The following is a 19,831-nucleotide window of genomic DNA, read 5'->3' as shown; positions in this document are numbered from 1 at the left end:
GGAGACACAATTCAGCCCATAACAGCTTGCCTCTTATTAATAATATACCATTTATTTAGTCATTGTGACAATAATTTCAGAAGGTCAGTGTAAGCCTACTATCACAACATCTAATGCACAACAGTGATTATAGATTGTGCATCAAATTTTTAATTTGGATAACATAAGCAGGGGATTAGACTCGATGACCTTTAAGGTCCCTCCCAACTCTGAGACTCCATGAGTATATTTGTTAACCGCTAATATTTTAAAAATTATGATTGTTTATATGATACCAGTTGAATTACTTTAAGGTGCGAGCTTCAGGAATATCTAGATAAATGCATCAAAAAGTGACTTAAGCTGCATTATGTAAAAAGCATTCCAGGAGTAAAGAAGTTCCAGGTTAGTTAATAAAGTTGCTTAACAAATCATCAGAGCCAGGGTTCTTTCCATCTTTCTAACCTGCCAGTCATCAATGTGCCAGCAGTTTCCCCATGGTCACAAAATGGCTGCATTAGCTCCAGGTATCACATCCTTACAAAGTCTCCACAGGCAATACAAAGGAAAAGTGAAACATCTTTGCTTCTTTCCATTTTTTTTAAGAATAAAGAAAGTATTTCATAAAACTCCCTGTCGGGCTTCTCATTGGTCAGATTTTTGTCACCTATGTACTATGATTGGTTTAAATCAGCAGACATCCCTTCATTTCTCATTGATAGAACTAAGTAACATATTGTACACACGAAATCAATGAAAGGCAAAGCAGGAAAAGGCACAAGTGAATTATAAGTCCTTCCTAGGGGTTGGTGAGGAGTCAGTTTCCCTTGACATGGAATATGTAAGAATTGACTAAATCCAGGTTCTGTTAGCAATGAAGGATAGGAAGATCTGTTGGCCACAGATATAACCATGTTATCAAAACCCCAAATCAGAGCTAGCAGTGAAAATGAGCATTTGATAACAAGATTACCTTGGGAAATCTGAAAAACCACAAAGATGGTGACGACAGTGGTTCCTACACTAGTGCTCCTTAGAAATATCAGAAGGTATTGATGGAATTTCTGAGCTATTTTCAATATCTCAAAAACCCTAGGAGAAAAGATCTATACAAACTAACTAAAATGTTAAATTTCTTTGATTTTGACTGAAATTCTATAAAGTCAGTATGCTAAGGATTATTCTCTCATCCTAATCAGAAGCTTATATTAGTTTTAAATATATATTGAATCAATGGAATGTTTTCAATAAATCAATAACTAAATAAATATATTTGAAAGGTATATTTCAAATATGAAATACTCTTTTAAAACAAGAATTCCATGGGAGAAAAATTTTTTTGTTTTGTTTTTTGAGACGGAGTTTCACTCTTATTGCTGAGGCTGGAGTGCAATGGTGCAATCTTGGCTCACTGTAACCTCCGCCTCCTGGGTTCAAGAGATTCTCCTGTCTCAGCCTCCCGAGTAGCTGGGATTACAGGCATGTGCCTCCATGCCCAGCTAATTTTGTATTTTTAGTAGAGATGGAGTTTCTCCATGTTGGTCAGGTTGGTCTCAAACTCCTGACCTCAGGTGATCCACCTGCCTCGGCCTCCCAAAGTGCTGAGATTACAGGCGTGAGCCACCATTCCCAGCCTGAAAATACTCTTTAACGGGTTATTGGTAGAGAAAAATGTGAGAAATCATTGATGTTCAAACTATTTCCTTCTTCAAGGAAATGTAAAGAATTTCAGCTCCTTGGGACTCAGGAGTGCTATCCTGTCTACAGAGACAAGCAGTAAACACCCACAGACATTAAACATTCAACCTCAGTCTATTCTGTGCCTAGGCAGACATCTTTCACACTGACCATATGCTAAAAAGTCATGATCTTTTCATATCATTAACTTAAGACACCACGGGGATTTCTTGAATAAATGCATTAATTAATATAAGTGAATGTAATATGCACTCCTGTTATCTTTTATTTCTACTAGAAAAGGACAAATCAACAATGAGCACTTAAATTCTGTCAGCAAAATATACTTATATGATATCACAGACATTTGCATTTATATCCTGCAATTACTATCTGCTAATAGTAATTTAATTGTTTAATGAATAATATCAAAGAGAGTAAATATTAATGAAAATGTAGAACATTTTATTTTATTTATTTATTTATTTATTTTTGAGACTGAGTCTTGCTCTGTTGCCCAGGTTAGAGTGCAGTGGCATGATCTCGGCTCACTGCAACTTCCACCTCCTGGGTTCAAGCGATTCTCCTGCCTCAGCCTCCCAAGTAGCTGGGATTACAGGCGCCTGCCACTGTGCCCGGCTAATTTTTGTATTTTTAGTAGAGATGGGGTTTCACCATGTCAGCCAGGGTGGTCTCAAACTCCTGACCTGATGATCCACCCGCCTCAGCCTCCCAAAATGCCGAGATTACAGGTGTGAGCCACCGTGCCCGGCCGAAAATATAGAACATTTTAATATGAGACCTTCTGGTTTTATTTGTCAATAGTGACAACTATATTTAGCAATTTTTAAAAGATCATTAATCAAAGCCAGAAAATAGTAAGGAGAGATGATTGCATGGCTCTTGAATATTAGATGGCTAAAGGAAAACAGCTAATTTCTAGAAGTAGAGTTTGGGGAAGAGAATAGAACAAATTGTAGCATAAAGTGTAGCATAAATTGTCAGGTGTTTTGCATATGTATTGTGATACTAATGGAGACAATAATATAAACTGGCTAGAAAGAGAATGCATTGAGATTCCATGAATGCCCCTATTTGCATGACTTTTTTTATTAGAATAACATCTAATCCTGCTTGGCAGCTGAAAGATATAATTAGTGTGCTAACGAGTAAAACATCTACAGAGTAGAGAATGATCTCAAAGGTTGGTGGAAGATGTTCTGGGAAGACATGTTTTTGCTGTTGTTGCTTTATTTGTTATTAAGTTATGGCTTGCATTCATATACTGGTGAAGTGGACACTAAGCAACAAGTATAACCGATACTCCTTGTCATGCTGGAGGGTCACTGTCCTAAGGAGCTTTTTGGTTTCCAGGAACGAAGACCCAAACTAACTCAATTAAGTCAGGATATTGGGAACATACAAGAGGACAAAAGAAATGTCACAGATACAAAAGCCAGAGTAGGGTCAACACTCACACATCCAGGAGAATAAACTGAAAGCTGGGTCTTACTCCAAGACTTCTCTGGAGAGCTCAGCAGTATGTCTTTGCTGCAGTGCTCCACAATAGACAGGGCACTTACTCTTCCACACATGCCTCTCTGGTTTCTCTTCCTAGGAACTGTCTTATTCACCCTCTAATCTGTGAGTCTTTTCTCCATCTTGAAGTATATGCTCATTTATAACTATAGCTCATGCACAGTTTACCTCACTCATAACTTGGTCCAGCCTATCTCCATCTCGCTCCCTTTCACTTTCTTTTCCCACTGATAACTCCATTCTGGAATATCCCACTTAGATTGTCTAAGACAGATAGTCTGATTGGCTTAGATCATCTTTCATGCATGGGTCACCGACTAGCTCATACATTGACTGCCCTGGGTCAGATGCCCATTCTTTTCCAACCAGTTGTGTCCGGAGAGATGGGGACACATGGTACTAAATGTGACTACCCAGGGCTCTTCCTTCAGTAGGGAATGGAGAAGGGGCCACTTTCCTTTGGAGCATCTGCAGGTCAGCCAGGCAGTGTGATTGACATCTCTAGTTAAACAACTAAATCAGGGGAACTCAGTCAGAAGACATGCAGTAGATAGCTTCATTATCTGGTTTGGAGATCTTCAGTGAGTCAGTAAATTTATAATTGTTTCATATTTACTTTATATAATATGATTATAGCCTATATTTCTTTTAATTTGTAAGTAAATGTTAGTAATTATGAGAGACACTTTTCAGGTACACTGGAGTTCTGATGCAATTAGCTTCTTGAGACAAAACAACTCCAACAGATAGAAACACCTAGGAACTCACCATCTTCCCTCCCATAAAATAAGCTCCCTTTAGAATCCATGAATCATGACTGTCCAATCCATTTTTAATAGCTTCTCTCAGAGACATTTCAAAATAAAGGGCAGTTATTATTTATTGTTTGTAATGAAACCTACTCAGCCCAGAGGGACATTATGAGGATCACTGTCAGATTTTGTAAAATGCCTTTGGCTTTTCAATGGAAAGGTACTATATATGATAATAAAAGGAATAGCAATAATATTCTTGCACCATCTTGACACTGAGTTCATCTTTGTCTTAAAAAATAAGTTCATCTTTAGACATTATGGGGATTACTGAATTCAATTTGTCCTAAGAATGCTATGGCTGGTGAAAAAAAGATACTTATTATAAAAGCGCTTTCTCCATTCCCTGTTCTGTTCTATATGTGTTGTTCTTAACTTTTGTGTATATGGGAGAGTTGACTATCTCTTGTAAATGCACAATAAAGTAATGGCAAAAACTGCCACGGCAAAAAATGGTGCTTTTGCCATTACTTTTGCACTAACCTAATAATTGAAATTTGAACTCTATAAAAATTTTAGGATGGCATAGAAAGACATTTCTCAGGTGAAACTTTGAAAATGTTTCCCAGACTCACATGCATGCACTCATATGCTCAGGCAGTTGTATGCACACATATGAGAAAGAGAGACAAAAATAAGAAAAGGAGATGTGAAGTGAGAATTTTAAGAAAAACATTATATTCATACTTATATATGGATTGTGTTTATATTGCCTTACAAAGCACTTCTGTACATGTTATTTCATTTGATTCTCACTAGAAACCTTGGAGTTAGGTGGGAAGATGAGGATTGTCTAGCTCTTTTGCACTGGGCACTGTAAAATTCAAAGGCAGATTTTCCAGAGAACGGGGCTGGGGATGGGAGAGCAGACGTGTCCACCGTTTCATGCAGGACACAAAGGGAAAGACTCTGTGGAAGCCCAGAAAGCTAGTGAACCCAGACATTGTTCTCTATCATGTCTTAATGTAGATTTCCAACTGTTTTTCCTTTAACCTTGCCAATACCTATGTTAAGGTGAGAAGGATGCATTGTGAGACAGACAGAGTTGAAGGGGTTAGATCACTTGGATTATTCATTTCTTGTCAATTTTCAGGAAGCAACAGAGACCAAGATACTTAGTGCAAGCCACAGAGCTAAAAGTAATGATAAAGTAACTATATATGATATGAGGAGGCCAGGAACAAGAGATCTCTCCAAATCTGAGCCTCATGCAGGGGTTGCTGTGGTCAGTTCTCTATGACTTTAAGTCTGACTCACATATTTGATATGCAGTTAATTCTCTATAAACAAACAAGATGTTTGATATGCTTTGGCTGTGTCCCCACTCTGATTTCATCTTGAATTGAAGCTCCCATAATTCCCAGGTGTCATGGGAGGGACCCGGTGGGAGGTAACTGAATCATGGGAGCAGGTCTTTCCTGTACTGTTTTCATGATAGTGAATAAGTCTCACAAGATCTAACGGTTTTATAAAGGGGAGATTTCCTGCACAAGTTCTCTCTTGTCTGCCACCATGTAAGATGTGCCTTTCACCTTCGGCCATGATTGTGAGGCCTCCCCAGCCAAGTGGAACGGTGAGTCCATTAAATCTCTTTGTCTTTATAAATTACCCAGTCTCAGGGATGTCTTTATCAGCAGCAGGAAAATGAACTAATACACTGTTTTGACCAAACCACAGCAAAGAATTAAGTAACTGCCCCCAGAGAAGTTGCCCAAGGCTTGCCTCTGCAGGTACCCCTACCATCAACTCCTGCCTCTTGTGAATGATCACACTGCTCTAGTTTTTTTTTTAATTTCCGCTTTTCAAAAATTCCAGGCTGTCTCAAATGAGGCAACCTAGCAACTTTCTCCCTATAGAAAACTTCACCTTGTCATTCTGCCACTTCTAAATCTAATCCAGAATTGCTTTTCTGGTTTTTACAACTCTTCATTGGTTTGCTCCTCCCTCCTTTTCCAAATTCATTTCTCCTTATCTTCATCAATCTGCCACCTTCAACACTACCCCGTCACTCTACTTCTTGGCTTTTCAGGCAGTTACTGTTTGAAGGAGAAGATTGAAAATCTCATTTCTCACTTTTGAGAACTCTTACAGGAACATATTGCAAAACCTCCCTCACACCTGAGAGAGAGGAAGAGAGAGAGAGCGTGACACCTCACAAAGAATGTCTAAAGTGGGAGTAGCCCAAAATAGAGCACAATAATAAACTGATGGGGCTGTGCTTTCTTTAAAAAAAAAAAAAAAACAAAAAAACAAAAAACAAAGCAAAAAAAAAACAAAGCAAAAACTCACAATAGAACTTTCCCTCCATAAATGAGCTATTATCAAAGTACAAAGTATTCAATTCTAGAAAAATTGCACAAATTGCTAAATTCTCTTTAAAATAAATAAATAAATAAATAAAAAACCATGCCATTGAAACCACTGCAACAAACCACAAGGGAAAAAAGGCTACAAAGACAAAGCCCCATTCTCACTTGGTACCAGTGCTACTCTGGTATATGTTACACCACTGAGAAGACTTGTCAATTCAGACATCTGTTCTAAGGCACACTTCACCATCAGAACTAGTACTCCATTCATATTCCTTCCTTCCACAGGCTTGACAGATGGATGAATTCCTAATGGCCCCAGATTACATTCAAATAGTTGCAATAACCACCTCCTCCTTAGTGAACACTGCTTTCCCCCCAGGCAATAAAACAAAGATAATGGTAGAGGGGTATAAAATAACATAAATTGGGAATCTAGGCTCAAAATCCAACATTTTCCCTGCTGGCAGGAACACCAGACGGTGGTGTCTTGATCCTGCCATGCACATATTCCATGAGTGACAACAGGCAATGAGATGTGAAGGAAAAGAGAAAGATGTGCCCACCAGGTCCCTCCCAAAGGGCAGCCAAGTGTTTTGTTTGAACTGCCTTGTGGCTTATTGGAGTCAGAACTGCATGTTCCGTAGAAAACTGTCTGCCACCAAGTTAGGATCTTTACTGATTATCACCAAAGGTCTTTTGTCTTCAGAATGCAATGAAAAATAACTCCCATAAAGGAAGGTGGTATAAGCTGGGAAATGCAGGCTACTATGTCAGAGTCGTGGATAGATGTGTTCTGCTAGCAGGCTTCCATTTTACTCTATAACAGAAAAGAAAGATAAAATTTCCAGGAAAAAGAAATGAAAGCTGCTGCCAGTGAAAAGAATTTCTACCACCAAGTCAAGTAGGCTGGGGTCTCCACTTACAGATGGTGATTACCATAGACTATGGATCAAATCATGTCTGCATATCCACACCAGAAGTCTCTACAACTCTATTTGATCTTCCCCCTCATGGTCTTCTCTTTTCTTTTCTTTTTTGAGATGGAGTCTCACTCTGTTGCCCAGGCTGGACTGCAGTGGCACGATCTTGGCTCACTGCAACCTCCGCCTCCTGGGTTCAAGCAATTCTCCTGCCTCAGCCTCCCGAGTAGCTGGGACTGTAGGTGCACACCGCCACACTTGGCTTATTTTTTTTTTTGTATTTTACTAAGACGGGGTTTCACCATGTTGCCCAGGCTGGTCACAAACTCCTGACCTCATGATTTGCCTGCCTTACCTCCCAAAGTGCTGGGATTACAGGCCATGGTCTTTTCTTATACTATAGTCTTCCAATTTTGATTTTTGCTCTAAGTTGGCATAAGATTCACATTTCTAAGGATGTCAGGTTGTAAGTACAAAAATGAATTTCATTCTAATTTGTTTTTGTGTATGAAAGTTAATGTAGAATGAGGATGTATACATGATTAAAAGAGGCTGTGAAGAATATCTTATAGTGAAGAATTTGCTTCCTGTAGTTTTGTGGCCTCTGGTGTTGTAATAGAGGGTAATCCATTTATATATTTTCATTAAAATTTATTCAAGACCTTGTCATGTTTCTTTTCATAATGTGCCAATATTCTTGTCCTATCCACTATCAAAATGAACTTAAATCATTTATTTTTTAAAAGGTTGCATGCTATTGAGTTTACATGTTTTCTATTGGTATATTTGTCCTCTGCACCCTCTTTTCCCCTCTTGTCAACTGCTATTCCTATTCACATTTGGCTTTGCTTTACATTTTCCCCAATTCTAACATTCCCATTTGCTTTCTTTCCGCTCTCATTTCCTTGCTAACTCTCTGGAGAGAATGAAATTCTATTGTTGTTATTGTTATTTTCTTTTTTCTTCTAAAGATTGGAGAGTAGAGCTGAAATATTTGCGAAATGAGTAGTTCCATAAATATCAAGAAGTGAGTAATAAGTGGAAACTGTTCTTGGAATCCTAACTCCTAGGATGTGGTCTATTTTTAGTAGACCACATAATAAATGGGTGGAGACCAACAATCCAAGTGCCTTGAATATTGAGGGTGAGCTGAAATCAAATCAGGTTTCTTTATGGTAATTGATTATAAAGTAATTTCGTCCACAATGACAATGAATTGATAAGTCAATTTGAGAAATATGTTATTAACTCATTTTTATAATTAAGAAGCTCTTAACAGATTTCTGTAAATGCTACAAAAATAAAACTCCAAAAACGAACATAGTTAATTTTGTTGATAAGATATAGCTCTCATTAAAAAAAAATTTTTTTTTTTTTGAGACGGAGTCCAGCTCTGTTGCCCAGGCTGGAGTACAGTGGTGTGCTCTTGGCTCACTGCAGCCTCCATCTCCTGGGTTCAAGGGAATCTCCTGCCTCAGTCTCCCAAGTAGCTGGGATTACAGGCGCCCGCCACCACACCTGGCTATTTTTTTTGTATTTTTAGTAGAGACGGGGTTTCACCATGTTGGCCAGGCTAGTCTCGAACTCCTGACCTCAAGTGATCTGCCCGCCTTGGCCTCCCAAAGTGCTGGGATTACAGGAGTGAGCCACTGCACCCGCCCTCATTTTTAAATTTTTTTTTAAAAAAGGTAAAATTGGCCTCTTAGCTAAGTGATTATTTCTCTTGCAGTGTGAAAGGACAAGAAAGCTCTTCTGGCACAGGACTTAGCTGCTGCTGACCTCCTTTATGTTATCAGTGGACAAAAAGGCTGGTTAAAACCTGCTTTGATGCCAGGCGTGGTGGCTCATGCCTATAATCCCAGCACTTTGGGAGGCTGAGGCAGGCAGATCACTTGAGGTCAGGAGTTTGAGGCCAGCTTGGCCAACATGGTGAAACCCCATCTCTACTAAACATACAAAAATTAGCCAGACATGGTGGTGGGTGCCTGTAATCCCAGCTACTTAGGAGGCTGAGAGAGGAGAATTGCTTGAACCTGGGAGGCGGAAATTGCAGTGAGCCAAGATGGCTCCACTGCACTCCATCCTGGGTGACACAGCAAGACTCCATCTCAAAAAAACAAAAAACAAAATACCACCAAAAAAACAAAACCAAAACCAAAAACCAAAAACAAACAAACAAAAAAACCTGATTTCATATAGTTTCCTGGTGATTTTTTGTTTTGTTTACTGCTGAGATTTAAAATGGTTGCTTACCTTAAGAGAAAGAGAGTATGCTTGTAAAATTTAAGTGCAGGACCAAAGCATGGAGCAGGACCAAGGGAGCAGAGGGTGAGCACGCAGGAGACCACAGCTACTCTCTGCTGTGTTATAGGAGAGGGTAGAGCCAGCTGGCAGACAGCAGACTGGAAGCCAGCAGTTAGAAGCAGCAGCTGTGGGTGACCTCAGCTGGGAGAAATGAGAAGGATCCCTTGAGTGGAGAGATGTGACGACAATGCTCATAAAACCATTGTTGCTTTTACTGAAAGAGCAGAGGTCAGATGTCTTCAGACATTAGAGGACAGACAAGTCAGGTGAGCTGCTTAAAAATTCAAATTCCTTGTCCTATTTGAGTCTTGGGGCCCGAAAATCTTTATGTTAAACCATCAACACAGATGACTCTGATCCAGCTCTTCCAGGAACCACACTTTAAAAATCCCTGGACTAAGATGCAGCATCTGTGAAAATAAAACACAAAGATCTATGACAATTTTGCAGGTGATAGGGCTACATATTTCTACCTAGGGATATGCCTTTGTTTAACCCTTTTTAAAAGTCTCACCTACTCATGATATTAAATTACTTCAGGGTTATTTAATTAAGTAAGACACTTCCATTTTCCGATATTCTGACTTCTTGTCAGACAGTGTGTCCCCATTTGGAGTGTTCTAAATATAATCCTCATTTTAGAAGAAATTACGCTCTTTGCTGTTACAGCAGTTGTTTATATTTGTTGCTGTTTCATTCTTTAAAAATAAAACCATATGGAGATACATGCACAGTTCCTGCTTCTCTCAGTTACCTACCCAGAAATAAAATAATTCTAGCTATAATTGAGTCTAAGCTATGCCAAGCCTGTCTGGTATCCACTGTTTGAAATGTCTGCACAGAGCCTTGAAGGAATTCATTGTTCTTCAAAGTGCCAGCTGTACATACTGCCATTTCCTGCATGGCTTCTGCCACTCAGGAATGCTGCACCCTGGTGGTTCTTTAGTGGTGTCTTTTTTCTCCATTGCTTCATTGTGGGACCCACAGTGTCTGTCTGAAGATACTGCACCACAGCTCAAGAGCACCATCTTGGGATGCACATTTTTGCAACAGATAGAGGATTTGAGTGGCATAGAATTCCATAACTGCTAGAGGCAAGTGCAGTAAACCTAGAACAAAAAAATTAAAAGAAAGAAAGAAAAGGGGCGATGGGGCAGTTACTTTAACCATGTGCATTAGCTTGGCAATACCTCTTAGAATTTTTCTTGGTAGGAGATGCAGACTTTATCCAAGAAAGACAGTGCTACTGCCTTCCACAAAATTTATATTTTGCTATTTTTGTCTGCAGGTCAAGGTCACAGTCAGCTTTGAAAGAATCAGCTATAAATCTAATAAGGGCAAAGAAACTTAGAGGGCTTTATGGAAAAGTAAGTTCTTTTCAGATAGCCTGCAAAAATGTGCTGGCTTTAAATCACCAATTACATTGTAATATTTGAGATATGCAAGAAAATCATTGAACTTTGGGACCATTTTCAGAAAAACAAAAATATAAAAGTACTTTTATTTTCAAATCTCTAAAGTGAATCATCAGTAAATTATCACATAATCTAAAGGTTTGACAAACTGAGTCATTGCACCTTGGATATATGTGTTAGAAATTCTGTGATAGAGTCTCATTTGGCCTTTGGTGTTTCCAGGCTAGGGTTTTCAGCACTGATGTCTTATGCTGGATCTCCCTCAGCTGCCCACACACCCCATGGAAATGGGACAGATGATGCAGTTGGTGTATGGGGGAAAGAAAAGTGAGACTAATAAGAGGGACCAGACTGGGAAAGAATTCATGTTTTTCCTCATGGTAATTAGAGAGCTTGATGTATACGCAAATTCATATACATTTCTTTAGGTTGCCATAGACACTGATGCCAATATTCCCTTTCATCCTCAAATTCTCTCCCTGAGCACAGGCAGGCTATATAACAATGTCAATGCCAATCTGTGTGTGGAACACCAACTAGGAAAAAAAGTTGGATGGCATTAATTTCACATGTGAAGTGGTCTGAACAATGCAACTAGGAGTTAAGAAAATGCCAATAACAGCCAGGCGCGGTGGCTCACACTCAGTAGTTTGGGAGGCCAAGATGGATGGATCGGCTGACGTCAGCAGTTCGAGACCAGCCTGGCCAACATGGTGAAACCCCATCTCTACTACAAATACAAAAATTAGCCAGGTGTGGCACACATCTGTAATCCCAGCTACTTGGGAGGCTGAGGCAAGAGAATCGCTTGAGCCTGGGAGGCTGAAGTTGCAGTGAGCCAAGATCGTGCCACTGCACTCCAGCATGGGCGACAGAGCAAGACACCATCTCAAAAAAAAAAAAAAAAAAAGAAAATGCCAGTACCATCTCTCAGCCTCCATGGTGTCTAGGCTGTTGTGGAAGAATGAGCAGCCTCTCTTCCAGAAGCTTGAGGGGAACTGAACTCCTGGGGGACAGGCAGGAGATTAAATTTAAGGCAAGAAGTTTGAGGATGTAAGGAAATTAATTAGATATCAGTTAGGGTAATGCTAGACAAATGTTAACGAATATGCCCTCACATTTCAGTGGTTGTCGTCACCCCAGGTTAAGAGTCCATTGCAGGTGTTCTTCGTTGGCTGCAGCTTTTCTCCATGGAGTAGTTCAGACATCCAAGCTCCTTCCATCTTGTGGCTCTGTCTTCCCCTAAAGCTACAGACTCCTTCCTATTCAGATAGGGGAAGAGAGTAGAGAAAACAATCATGCTTTTAAAAAACCCCATCTGGGAGGTGACATAAATCTCTTTCTCATTTCATTGATGAAAACTAGTCACATGTTATAATCTGGATGCAGGAAGGGCTGGAAGATGCGGTTCCTGGCTGGGCAGCCAAATTCAACTGACATCTCTACACTGTGAAAGGGGATGCTGAATTTTAAGGGACAGCTAGCCATCTCTGCCATGTAAAGTTTTGATAAGGCATAATGGACAGGACTAAGAAGGAAACCAGCTGAAGAAACGGAACATTACGGGAACTGGACAAGACAGTTAACTAAAAGGAATTGCATTTGTCTGGTTTCCTGGCATAACAAAGATGAGATGGATGATTGAATTAATTATCTTTGAAATTTGGGGGTAAGGTAGTCTAAGAATTCAGGCATGATGAGATTAGGAGGCTTTGCTCAGTGTTCAAATCGGATATAATCAAGAACCAGGCCAAGCATGGTGACTCACACCTGTAATCCCAGCACTTTGGGAGCCTGAGGTGGATGGATCACCTGAGGGCAGGAGTTCGAGACCAGCCTGGCCAACATGGCAAAACCCCATCCCTACTAAAAACACAAAAATTAGCTGGGCGTGGCGGTGTGTATCTGTAGTCCTAGCTACTCAGGAGGCTGAGGTACGAGAATCCCTTGAATCCAGGAGGCGGAGGTTGCAGTGAGCCTAGATCACGCCACTGCACTCCAGCCTGGGTGACAGAGCAAGACACTGTCTCAAAAACAAAACAAACAAACAAACAAACAAAAGCAAGAACCAGTTCTGGGGTCTCCAACCAAAAAAAATTCTTTCCAAGTTATTGGAGGACAAGGTGAGATGTTTTCTAGTTGTTCATGTCCCAGAGAAATTTGCTGTTTCCCTAGCTGGAACACCTGGGCTTTTGCTGGTAGAACCACAGATAACTCTAGAGGAGAGGTGTCCACTATGTCTGCAATGAGGGAAATGTTGTATATCTTTACTGCTCAATACAGTAGCCACTGGCCACATGTGGCTATTGAGCACTTGAGATGAGGCTAATGTGTCTAAGGAAATTTTAAGAAATTTACATTTACAATTAAATAAGTACAGGTGGCCAGTGCCTACCATTTTAGACAGCTCACCTCTAGAGGGATGTAATGGGCACCTCTTGCGTCGTCTGCCCAGGCCCCGCTTTCTCTGCAAACTGACCCTTCTCCTACAAGCTTCCTCAGGTAGCTCGGCACAGCCAGGTTCATAACGTTTTTCCTTTTCACCAGCCATGGTTGCCTAACCCTGGGGTGATCACTATACCACATTTTAGCCAGTCAGAGCCTCTTCACAGATGCTGGGGGAATAACAGAGCAGTCAGTCTCCTCTGCAGGTGGATTCAGAAGCTGTTGGTAGCCATGTTTTCTGCAGAAGCAGAGGATGCCAATCTGCAAAAAGAGATGAATGAAGCAGGCATGAAGAGAACAGTGAGGTAAGAGAGAAAGCCAGAATTCTGGCTGCTGTGCTAGCCCCTGATTCCAAACTATTTCTAAAACAGGGCTGCAGCTGACCCTCAGGGCATGATGGCTTGTGCCTGTAGCCCTAGCTACTCGGGAGGCTAAAGCAGGAGGATCTGTTGAGCCCAGGAGTTTGAGGCTGCAATAAGCCATAATTGTACCACTGCTCTCCAGTGTGGGTGACAGAGTGAGACCATGTCTCTAAAATTAAAACAAAAACAAAAACACATTAAGTCAGTTTGGAATGTCTGACTGTCATCTCTACCTATCAAAATTCTATGAATATTTCAAGGCCCATTTCAAAGGCGATCTCCTTCTCTATCCTATTTTTCTATTTTAGTTTTTGACTAGTTTGAGCACATGGCCTTCATTGTTTTATAATTGTTTATAGATGGTTTTTAGGTGCAATACTCCAAAACCTTCTCCAGACAAAATTTTTTATTAATGCAGTCTAAAATGGCATTCAATTTTCTGGTACCTACTTCATATTTTCATCTCATATTGAGTTTTGTGGTCAATTAAGACCCTCAAAGTCATCTCACTGGCATGAGATGGTATCTCATTGTGGTTTTGATTTGCATTTCTCTAATGACCAGTGATGATGACCTTTTTTTCATATGTTTGTTGATCATATAAATGTCTTCTCTTGGGAAGTGTCTGTTCACATCCTTTGCCCACTTTTTTATGGGGTTATTTTTTTTCTTGTAAATTTGTTTAAGTTCCTTGTAGATTCTGGATATTAGATCTTTGTTGGATAGATTGCAAAAGTTTCCTCCCATTCTGTAGGTTGCCTGTTCACTCTGATGATAGTTTCTTTTGCTGTGCAGAAGCTTTTTAGTTTAATTAGATCCCATTTGTCAATTTTGGCTTTTGTCACCATTGCTTTTCGTGTTTTAGTCATGAAGTATTTGCCCATGCCTATGTCCTGAATGGCATTGCCTAGGTTTTCTTCTAGGGTTTTTATGATTTTAGGTTTTATGTTTAAGTCTTTAATCCATCTTGAGTTAATTTTTGTATACGGTTTAAGGAAGGGGTCCAATTTGTTTTCTGCATATGGCTAGCCAGTTTTCCCAGCACCATTTATTAAATAGGGAATCCTTTCCCCATTTCTTGTTTTTGTCAGGTTTGTCAAAGATCAGACGGTTGTAGGTGTGTGGTATTATTTCTGAGGCCTCTGTTCTGTTCCATTGGTCTATACATCTCTTTGGGTACCAGTACCATGCTGTTTTGGTTACTGTAGCCTTGCAGTATAGTTTGAAGTCAGGTTGTATGATGTCTCCAGCTTTATTCTTTTTACTTAGGATTGTCTTGGCTATATGGCTCTTTTTTGGTTTCATATGAAATTTAAAGTAGTTTTTTCTAATTCTGTGAAGAAAGTCAATGGTAGCTTGATGGGAATAGCATTGAATCTATAAATTACTTTGGGCAGTATAGTCATTTTCACAATAGTGATTCTTCCTATCTGTGAGCATGGAATTTTTGTCCGTTTGTACTGTTCTTGTAATAGGGAAAAAGTCTCATGAGATCTGATGGTTTTATAAAGGGCAGTTCCCCTGCACATACTGTCTTGCCTGCCACCATGTTAAGACATGCCTTTGCTCCTCCTTCGCCTTCCGCCATGATTGTGAGTCCTTTCCAGCCATGTGGAACTGAGTCCATTAAAAATCTTTTTCTTTATAAATTACCCAGTCTTGGGTATGTATTTATTAGCAGCATGAGAATAAATTAATATGCTATTGAATCATAAATACTGATCCAACAAACAATTTTCAGCACCTCTGATATGTGATCACTTTGCTGCAGCTGACACCAGCTACATCTCCAAACCCTCTTGGCTTCTGTTGACACCATGCTTCCCTGTGGCCTCCTCCTACTCCAGTTCCACAGTTTCCTCTCCAGCAGGCACTTCTTCACCTCCTCTTATAAACACTGCTATTCCTTGCAGTTCTGTTCTGGGCCTCTTGTCTTCCCACTTCACACATTCTTCCCCAGTGGTCTCATCCACATACCTTTGATTGGTTTTCCACTATTTGCTACTGACTCCCAGCTCTTATATCCAGTTAATTACTCACAACTCAAAACCCTTCAAAGTTCTCTCGGAACCTTGATATCAGTTTGCTTTGGAACCCAGTTATGCCTTTAATCTTCAGCCTGCCACCTCCGTGTTTTTCCTGAACTAGACCTCTGGCTCAAAAATGACCACTGCTATGGTTTGAAGTTTCTCCCCTAACCCTCCTAATTCATATGTTGAAATCTTAACCCCTAAGGTGATGGTATCAGGAGGTGGGGCCATTGGGAGGTGATTAGGTTATGAGAGTGAAGCCCCCATTAATGGGATCAGTGCTCTTATAAAGGGTATTCCAGAGAGCCTCCTCTCCGTTTTGACCATGTGAGGACACAGAGAGAAGAGGGCTGTCTATGAACCAGGAACAGGTCCTCACCAGACACTGAATCTGCTGGTGCCTTCATTTTGGACTGCCTAGCCTTCAAAACTGTGAGAAAAAATTTCTGTTCTTTATAAGCTATTCAGTTTATGGCATTTTGTTACAGCAGCGCAAACAGACTAAAACAACCATTGAGCATCTAAGTCATCCCCGTAATTGCTGTATTCAATCCTATTATATTACCAGGGCTTTAAAAATTGTTTATCGTGACCTATTACTAGTCCTAGAATTAATTTTGTGGGTCACAGCTGATTTTTTAAAGAATAGAACAGGCCGATCGTGGTGACTCACGCCTGTAATCCCAGCACTTTGGGAGGCCAAGGCAGGTGGATCATGAGATCAGGAGATAGAAACCATCCTGGCTAACACAGTGAAACCCCATCTCTACTAAAAATACAAAAAATTAGCCGGGCATGGTGACGGGCGCCTGTAGTCCCAGCTGCTTGGGAGGCTGAGGCAGGAGAATGGTGTGAACCCAGGAGGCGGAGCTTGCAGTGAGCTGAGATCAGGACACTGCATGCCAGCCTGGGCGACAGAGCAAGACTCTGTCTCAAAAAAAAAAAAAAAAAAAAAAAAAGAATAGAACAAAGAAGAGAATGGAATGGAACAGAAATAGCAGAATGCTTGCCTCCACAGTAAGTATTGTTTTAAGATTTTTTAGTGTGTGTGCATTGTTATAATAAACATTTTATTTTTCTATTGCAGCTCATAGACAAACATTTAGTACCCACTGGATTAGACCACTGTGTCTTCCAGAGCATCCTGAATCAACTTATAATAAAAACAATTTGGAAACTAAATTTTCTGGGTTCAGTCACAGGTTCTGGTGCTTACTAGCTGTGTTTTATTGGGCAAATTACTTAACCTCTCTATTTCTCAATTTTCTCATCTGCAAAATGGATTTAAAAATTGTATATCATCATGGGCCTATAGTGAAGATTAAATGAATTAATACAGTTCTTGCCTGACATGGATGAATGCTTTCTAAGTATCATCTACTCTTAAACAATAAAATATCTAAATACTCTATTAAAGATATCAAAATCACGAAAGCACATGAGAGATACTGAAACATAAACATATTGTATGTAATATGAAAACAGAAGAATTCATCAGATTGCTTTACCTAAAACAATCACACTTTGAAAGACTTTACATTCATTCAGTGCCCTTTCTTGGCTTGGCAATCTTCTTCACCATTTTAAGGATTTTTCCATCTTTTGAGGAAATTTTGACTTGATTTTTATAGGTCTAATAAATGATTATCAGATTTGGATTTTATTTATATCCTGTGGGCATGGAAGTTTTGTATGCATCATCCGTGACCCCTTCTTCCTTCTTACCCTGATATTAGTAAGAGATATACTTCTGTTCTACACATCTCCATGCTTCTGGAAAGGGACTGTATCCATCTCCTAAGCCAATGCTTCTAGATTTTTTTGTGATGTGACGAATTAAAAAAAAAAAACAGTGCTTGTATAGCCTGTAGGATAAAAGGAAGAGGCCATTCTGCTTGGAGATGACTGGCGAGATGCGACAGTGGCTTTGGGGCAAGAAAAAATGGCAGCCCTAAGGCCTGAAGGGATCAATATCTCTACATGTGTAACCCATTCTCAGCGTAAGATGGAAACCTCTGGACTCTAAACCAAGAAGTGCCTGTCTTTCCCACTGCCACAATTACCAGTTCAGCGTGGGCCTATGATCAAGCCTGGCCAAGGAAACTGACAAGAAGAACTTAGACCCCATCGTATCTTCCTCTGTCTTACTAGATGAGAAGAAGGACGACCATTGCCCTAATTGATGCCAACCTTAGGATGACACTAACTCTGTGGATGGTAGAAAATGTCATCTAAGGAACCTGGCTCTGACAAAACTGCAGAGCTGCTGCATCAGCCAACCCTGAAGCTTACTCTATTCTAGATTCCCTGTTAAGGAGATAATAAATATCTTCATTGCTTAAGCCATTTTGAATTATGATTTCAGTTACATTTAGCCCAAAGCATCTTAGCTGATTCAATGGCTTGTTCTACTTTATAGATTTTTCAACACTACAATTCACAAAATTATACTGTACTATGAAATATAAAGCATTACACGCAACTTTGATAATTGGTGTTATGGACCACAGAGCACAGATAATCACAAGTGTTTAAATTTGGGGTTTTAGTTTCTTCTCAGACCCCCATTAACCCTTCCTTGGCAAAGGTTACTGCTAACTAGAGGTTTTTTGCCCCATCTATACCTCATTTAGATTCTTCAGCTTTTTGGTGGAATCAAAAAGCACTTCCCTAAATCTGGGTAATTTCAACATGTAAGCTGCTGGAAGCCACAATGACACCTACCTGTTAACTGCTTTTTTTGATAGTTCATAGGGAACTCTGGCACAGGAATTTTATATTTACTATAAAAAGATTTAAGTTCATAAAACCAGGAACTGTGGACATGTGTATTAGACCATTTTCATACTGCTATAAAGAACTGCTCAAGACTGGGTAATGTATAAATGAAAGAGGTTTAGTTAACCCCACAGTTCAGCATGACTGGGGAGGCCTCAGGAAACTTACAATCATGGTAGAAGACAAAGGGGAAGCAAGGCACCTTCTTCACAAGGCAGCAGGAAGGAGAAGTGCTGTGCAAAATGGAGAACAGCCCCTTATAAAACCATCAGATCTCATGAGAATTCACTGTATCACGAGAATGGCATGGGGGAACCACCCCCATGATTCAATTACCTCCACCTGGTCTCTCCCTTGACAGGTGGGGATTATGGGGATTATAATTCAAGATGAGGTTTGGGTGGGGACACAAAGCCTAACCATATCAACATGTGAGCCCCAGTACCCTCAAAATGGCCCATAATTAATTGTGCTGGCTTTCATGGTATGGTCATCTTGAATGTGTCAAATCTCTACAACTGCCACAACTAGGAAAAGGCCAGGGCAAGCACCATGGGAGCTTTTTTGTATGTTGGCCATTGGTCTCCCAGCTCTTCTTCAGGCTGCTACCTGGCATCATCCTCCAAATGTATTGGCACCCATGGAGCAGACGGCCTGGAAACTCACAAAAACCCCCTACGTGGCCAGCATTTCAAAGCCCCTCCTAACTGACAGAGGATGGACAATGGATTCCAGCTCCTGCTTGTGTCTCAGCAGGTGAGTGTATGCCAAAGGAGAGGAGTGGACCTAGTTTACACAGCCCTAAACAGTGGTTGGGACAGTAACAAAGCAGTTCTGAAGAGCCCAACCACACAGCTGCCTCTACATTTTTAGGCAGCTTTGGATGACAAACGGTAGCAAACACACATCTTCGGCCTTGCAATCACTGTACAGGAACTCCCTCCTTCTTCTCTGCCACTGGAATTCATCTAGAAGAAGCACATCTAGCTATGAGTAGGGGTCACTGGATTGGCTAGCCTATTCTTACAAACTCCCAGACTGCTTTTTGTTTGTGTGTCTAATATTAGAAATATTAAGGAGCTGAAGGGCCTTGGCTGCTGTGACCCCTGGACTTCCCTTATGCATTAAGAGCCTCCACTCCTATCTCAGCTGTTTGAATTTAGCATCCACAGAGCACCTTCCCCTGGGGAAGGATGACTGAGATGGCACAGGTTCTGGGGGCCCCTTCATGAGAACCTCTGCATTTTCATCACTTGAA

The 19,831-nt window shown here is 40.4% G+C and overlaps 1 long non-coding RNA gene across 1 annotated transcript in view; it reads right to left on the bottom strand.

Moving 5' to 3' along the window:
* Positions 1 to 19,831, bottom strand: part of LOC134810357 (uncharacterized) — an 80,852-nt gene that overhangs the window by 45,296 nt on the left and 15,725 nt on the right. The window contains exons 2-4 of the long non-coding RNA XR_010158149.1: positions 13,371 to 13,664; positions 12,077 to 12,220; positions 9,493 to 9,953 (exon numbers count right to left, since the gene is read on the bottom strand). This is a non-coding gene — a long non-coding RNA (uncharacterized LOC134810357). The remainder of the gene's footprint in view (positions 1 to 9,492; positions 9,954 to 12,076; positions 12,221 to 13,370; positions 13,665 to 19,831) is intronic.

The sequence above is a fragment of the Pan troglodytes genome, chromosome 5, assembly GCF_028858775.2.
Source record: "Pan troglodytes isolate AG18354 chromosome 5, NHGRI_mPanTro3-v2.0_pri, whole genome shotgun sequence".
Classification (NCBI taxonomy): Eukaryota; Metazoa; Chordata; class Mammalia; order Primates; family Hominidae; genus Pan; species Pan troglodytes.
The sequence above is the reverse complement of the archived record's forward strand: the minus strand, read 5'-3'. Positions and strand labels throughout refer to the sequence as shown.